At 40.4% G+C, this 6,513-nt stretch overlaps 1 pseudogene; it reads left to right on the plus strand.

The window, feature by feature from the left end:
* On the plus strand, positions 3,731 to 5,001 carry LOC109847565 (annotated as a pseudogene).

Here is a 6,513-nt window from a genome sequence, read left to right on the forward strand (position 1 = left end):
CACTTGCTACATTAGTTGCTCGTGAAGCGCCGTCGAAGCCAAAGGTAGAATTAAAACCCCTCCCTTCCTCTTTAAGGTATGAATTTCTTGGCCCTGATTTTACTTTTCCTGTGATTGTGAATGCATGTCTGAATGAAAATGAAACTGATAAGTTGCTAAGAACACTTAGGATGCATCGCAAGGTCATAGGATATACCATGAATGACATTAAGGGAATTAATCCATCAATTTGCATGCATAGAATTCTCTTAGAAGATGATCATAAACCCTCTATAGAACACCAACGTAGATTAAATCCTAACATGAAAGAAGTGGTTAAACATTAGTTGCTCGTGAAGCGCCGTCGAAGTACAAACGCCATACTTGCTGGTGCGAAGTTGTGTTGACTTCATGGGTTTCATCGGGTAGGTCGTCATATATCTCAGCGGTGTCCGTAGTTGGATTAGCTACCAGGAGATCACAGATGGCCTGTCCTTTTACTGACTTCTATTGTTTAAAATGCAAGTCATATTGGGACAAGAGTAAGGCCCATTTTGCTAATCGCCAGCTCATGGAAGCAAAAAGGGAGGTGTGACCGTAGTTAAGAATGCAAATAACGAACTTATCCCTACTAGGACGGTTACGGGTTAGAGGATGTGTATTGATTATAGAAAATTGAACAAGGCAACCCGAAAAGATCATTTTCTACTTCCCTTTATAGACCAGATATTGGAAAGGTTGGATAGGCATTCCTATTTTTGTTATTTAGATGGCTATTCGGGATTTTTCCAAATCCCTATTCATCCTAGTGACCAAGAAAAGACCACTTTTACCTGTCCCTATGGGACCTTGACATAAATCAAGAACGGTTTGCCCGATTTCGGTGCAATGAGTACAGGAGGTTTCGAGAGATATTCCTTAATACCCTCGAATGCCTTTTGACAAGCGTCATCCCATATAAAAGATACGCCCTTCTTTGCGAGCTTGGAAAATGGTTGGCATTTTCCTGAGAGGTTCGAGATGAATCGTTTTTCCAAATCCCTATTCATCCTAGTGACCAAGAAAAGACCACTTTTACATGTCCCTATGGGACCTTTGTTTATAGGCGCATGCCTTTCGGTCTTTGTAATGCCCCTGCCACTTTTCAACGATGTATGATGGCTATTTTCTTTGATTTTATAGAAGACATTATGGACGTGTTTATGGATGATTTCTCCGTGTACGGAACTACTTTTGATGGTTTCTTAGCTAACTTGTCTCGAGTTTTGCAGCATTGCGAAGAAGTTAATTTAGTCCTAAATTAGGAGAAATGCCATTTTATGGTAAGGGATGGAATAGTTCTAGGACACAAGGTGTCCGAGCAAGGAATTGAAGTTGATCGTGCAAAAGTGGAAATCATTGAAAAATTGCCGCCACCAACGTCGGTTAGGGGAGTAAGAAGTTTCTTGGGACATGCCGGTTTCTATCGGCGTTTCATCAAAGACTTTTCAAAAATTGCAAAACCCTTAACTAAACTTCTTCTTAAAGATGCTCCCTATGATTTCACTGATGAATGTCTTGATGCTTTTTGTAGGTTGAAGGAAGCATTGATAACAGCCCCTATTATGCAACCGCCGGATTGGAGTCTCCCATTTGAAGTCATGACTGATGCAAGTGATTATGTGGTTGGTGCTGTGTTGGGCCAAAGGAAGAACAAGATAGTTCATGTAATTTATTATGCTAGTCGCACTCTTGATGAGGCCCAAGTTAACTACGCTACCACTGAAAAGGAGCTATTAGCAGTTGTCTTCGCCTTCGACAAGTTCAGGTCTTACTTAGTGGGGTCCAAAGTCATCGTTTATACCGACCACTCAGCCATCAAATATCTTTTGACCAAGCAAGATGCCAAGCCTAGGTTGATTCGATGGATACTTCTTTTACAAGAGTTTGACCTAGAGATAGAAGGGGAAAATCATCTTTTGGGCAAGCAGTGTTGAGGTCTCTAAAGTCAATACAGACTCTGATCTTTCCATTTTTCTTAAGGACCGGGACAATATTGGCAAGCCTTTCTGGATGTTGCTCTTCTCTAATGAAGCCCGAGTCCACAAGCTTTTTAACCTCAGCTTCGATCGCCTCCATCATTTGCGGACGAAACCGTCTTTGTTGTTGTTTGACAGGTTTGACATCCGACTTAATATTGAGACGATGCATTGCTACATTTGGATCAAGCCCTGGCATGTCTTCATAATTCCAGGCGAACACATCGATGTACTCCCTGATAAGAGAGATCAACTCTTCTTTCTCTTCGGGTAGGAGACTGTCGCTAATGAATATCGGCTTCGGATTTTCCTCACTTCCCATATTCACTTGGACTACTTGATCTTCGGTAGGAGGTTCTCTTTGCTCAAACCTATCACCGTACTGCATGTTTAAGTGATGAACCCATGGATCTTCCCATGTCGGCATCTGGTCGTCTTCCTCTATTGTGGTAGGATCGACCGTGACCATGTTCGACATCAACTTTTTAAACATTTCACCAAGGCTAGCGTCGGAATCCCAAGCCGAAGCGTCGGAAGAGTATCCTTTTCTAGCCTTGTTAGCAATCTGATCGATGATTTGCCAGCAACATTCGTCGTCGGATGAGGAGACATAGCCAAGACCTCTTTTATGACGATAATAATCATCGGGTTTTCCCTTTGGTACATAGGCCATTCGAGGTGGAACTCGTGAACCTTGACCAAAGCAAAGACCCTCTCCGAGTGTGAAGTCATATCCATGCTTCTCCATTAGATCGCGCGCTTTTGATGAGATGCCTTTACACTCCATCTTAGAAATTGAGGTCTTTGATGTGTGGGGCATAGATTTCATGGGACCGTTTCCATAATCTTGTAACAACAAGTTCATCTTAGTGGCGGTGGACTACGTCTCCAAATGGGTAGAAGCGATAGCATCCTCCACCAACGATGCTAAAGTTGTTGTGAAACTATTCAAGAACGTTATTTTTCCAAGATTTGGGGTGCCACGGACGGTAATCAGTGATGGAGGCTCACACTTCATTGAAAGAAAATTCGAAGCTCTTTTAAGACAATATGGGGTCACTCATAAAGTTGCCACGCCATATCATCCTCAAACTAGCGGTCAAGTGGAAGTTTCGAATCGTGAAATTAAGAGTATTTTGGAGAAAATAGTTAATCGTTCAAGAAAGGATTGGTCTATGAAACTCACGGATGCCTTATGGGCCTATCGAACTGCCTACAAAACACCCATAGGTATGACACCATTCAAATTGGTATATGGAAAATCGTGTCACCTCCCAGTTGAGCTAGAGCACAAGGCATATTGGGCTATCAAACTTCTCAATTTTGATATGAAGACCGCAGGTGAGAGAAGAAAGCTTCAACTTCATAAGCTAGATGAGCTACGTTTGGATTCGTATGAGAATGCTCGCATTTATAAAGAAAGGACTAAACGATGGCACGACAAGAATATTCTTCGAAGAGAGTTTAATCAAGGAGATATGGTGCTACTTTTCAACTCTCATTTGAAGCTTTTTCCGGGCAAGCTCAAATCTCGGTGGTCCGGACCTTTTCAAGTCCGTGAGGTTTTTCCTAGTGGAGTTGTTAAAGTTTGGAGTGAAACAACAGGATCTTTCAAGGTGAATGGGCAACGATTGAAGCACTACATTGTAGGGGAACAACACGAGAAAAGGGTCACTTATACCCTTTCCGATCTCCCTTCGTCGGATAATTGAGCGCAAAAAGGGGTCGAGCTCATGACCATAAACGAGCGCTTCTTGGGAGGCAACCCAAGTTTTCATCCATTTTTTTTATTTTTTATTTTTTATTTCATTTAATTTTTTTTTAATTTTTTTAGGCAATTGAATCGGCACAAATTTAACTTATAATATTTTTGATCATGCAGTTGTGAAGAAATGAAGACATTGAAAAAAAAACTACAGAAAAAAGAGTTAAAGATGGAGTTGTAGAGCCTACCACACCCAGGGGTGGTGTACACCACGCCCACGGTCCACAGAAAAAAAATTCCAGACTCTACCACACCCGTGCCTCCACCTTCTCTCTCCAACCAGACCATCAACCTCCGCCGCTCATCGCCACCGACCGCCCGTTTCTTCATCTCCCCGACTTTGACTACGCCATCATCTTTGACCGCCGATCGGCTCCTCTCATCATCGCGGAGGTGGTTCTTGGCATTGAAGCTATACACGAAAGCAATTATGTTCACAGAGATTTTGGATTGTGCAAGCTTTCAGATTTTGGATTGTGCAAGAATTTGGATTGCAATAATGAAAGGGATGATGGCATTACGCAAACAGTGAACTGTGAGGGGATTTTTCAGACTGATGTGCAGCAATTTACGGAGACAGATGCACAAGCCGAACAGTTAGGGCTTTGGAGAAAGAATCCACGAACTTTGGCTTATTCAACTGTCGCCACCCCCGACTATATTGCGCCTGAAATTTTATCAAAGAAGGGGTATGGAATAGAATGTGATTGGTGGTCACTTGGAGCTATTATGTATGAAATGCTCATGGGTTATCCTCCATTTCAGTCTAAGGAAGCTCGGGAAACATGCAGAAAGGTAGTAAATTGGCAATCACATTTGAAATTTCCCAAATAGACAATATCTGAGGAAGCTAAAGACCTTATTCAAAGACTGTTGTATGACGTTGAGCGTAGGATTGGCACATGAAATGTTGAGGAAATAAAGGCTCATCCTTGGTTTGAAGGCATTCAATGGGATAAATTGTATCAGATAGAGGTTGTTTACATACCTGAAGTCAATCATGAATTAGTTACCCAAAACTTTGATAAATTTGATGAGGCGCGGTTAGAGAATGAGAAACAAATTCCATTAAGACCAGCACCAGGAGATAAGACAATTTCTTCGAAAGACCTGAAATTTGTGGGTTACACATTCAAAAATTTTGAAATCGTCAACCATCATGGGCAACATCAAAAAGCAGATTTGACGAAAAAGAAGAAAAAGGTCCCTTCTGTTAAATCTATCTTCAACGCAAATTGATGCAGTCTTTTCATGAGTGGCAATGCCGCCAGGATGCCACCACTCCGCCTCCTCCTGACCAGTGAGTTGGTATGCCCTCTGCACCCTTGCACTAATTTCTATCTTATTATATTGAGGACAATGTAGATCTTAAGCTTGGGGGTGTGGGTTATTCATTCATTGGTTGCCCGTCTATAATTGCCTATTTTTCTTTTATTTTAGTTTTTCTTTTGCTTTGTTTCTCCTTTCAAAAAAAAAACAAAAACAAAATAGGGAAATGATCTCCTGAAGATGACATGAATGCTTAACCTTTATCGATCATTAAACTAGATAGATGCTCATTAATCGGGACTTGACAACTTCTTATACCATCTTTCAACTGATTCTCAAAAATTTTTGATTACAAGTTAACAATATGGGAGAACCAGACTTGAATGTTCTCTTGTCTTATAGGATTTAGCATTTATGTGGCTAGCATCATAACTATTACTCTATTGAGACAAGAGGGAAATTAAATTTGGTAGACAAATAAAACCCGTGAGACTTTGAGCCTGGAATTGGATGCATTACATATCCAATCATTATTTTCTTTTCTTGTGTGATATTCTCCAATGGTGTAGGATACTAGAACTTGTATTGAATCTCTTCAAGGCCACATATAACTTTTGTATGCATAAAAGGTGATTGAGGCACATTTTTGTTTATAGTCCACATTAGCCAAATAGCCTACCATGCACTATGGTTTCCTTTGATTAACCCCCTTGATCCTATGAGCCTAATTTTTGTTGATTAAACCCACATATGTAACCTTCAAAATCCGATTTTATTCCTTACCCATTGCCTAAGCTAGTGGAGCACATTTTATGATACAATGGGTTATGTGAGTAATGTGGTGTAAACTTGGGGGTGTGAAAGTAGGCGTTTGCTTCCCTTTTCATAATTCTTTCGAAAAAATAAGAGAAAAAAAACTAATTCGGAAAAAAAAGAATAAAGTGTCATCTTTATGGTGTATGTAATTGCGGGTGTCGAAAGAATTTATTATGGCATACTAAAAGGAGTAGTTGGAAGAAGTTCTTTAATAGACGATGGAGTTTGTGTACATATCATTGATCTTACTTTGAGATATAATCTTTTGTAATCATAGCTCCACTAGTGATAGGCTTTCAACCAATCCCAAATATCTATCCTACCCTTTTGACCCCAGCCTCATTACAACCAAATAAAAGACCTCATGATTTTGTTGCATGCATCTATCCTACCCTTTTGACCCCAGCCTCATTACAACCAAATAAAAGACCTCATGATTTTGTTGCATGCGTTAGTTTTCGAAGTGGTGGAGAATTGAGATGAAATGCAAGCTTATGGATTAAATACATCCATTCGGAAGAATTTTGAGCGATACAATCCCATCCTTAAACACATGAGAGATTGAGAGTCCACTTATCCTAAAGTGAGGTCTACCAATTTAACTACCTGAAGATCTCAATTTTAGTACTTCGGGATTGAAGCTAGTTACATGAATTTCTTTTTTCT

This window comes from Asparagus officinalis, chromosome 7 (assembly GCF_001876935.1).
Source record: "Asparagus officinalis chromosome 7, Aspof.V1, whole genome shotgun sequence".
NCBI lineage: Eukaryota > Viridiplantae > Streptophyta > Magnoliopsida > Asparagales > Asparagaceae > Asparagus > Asparagus officinalis.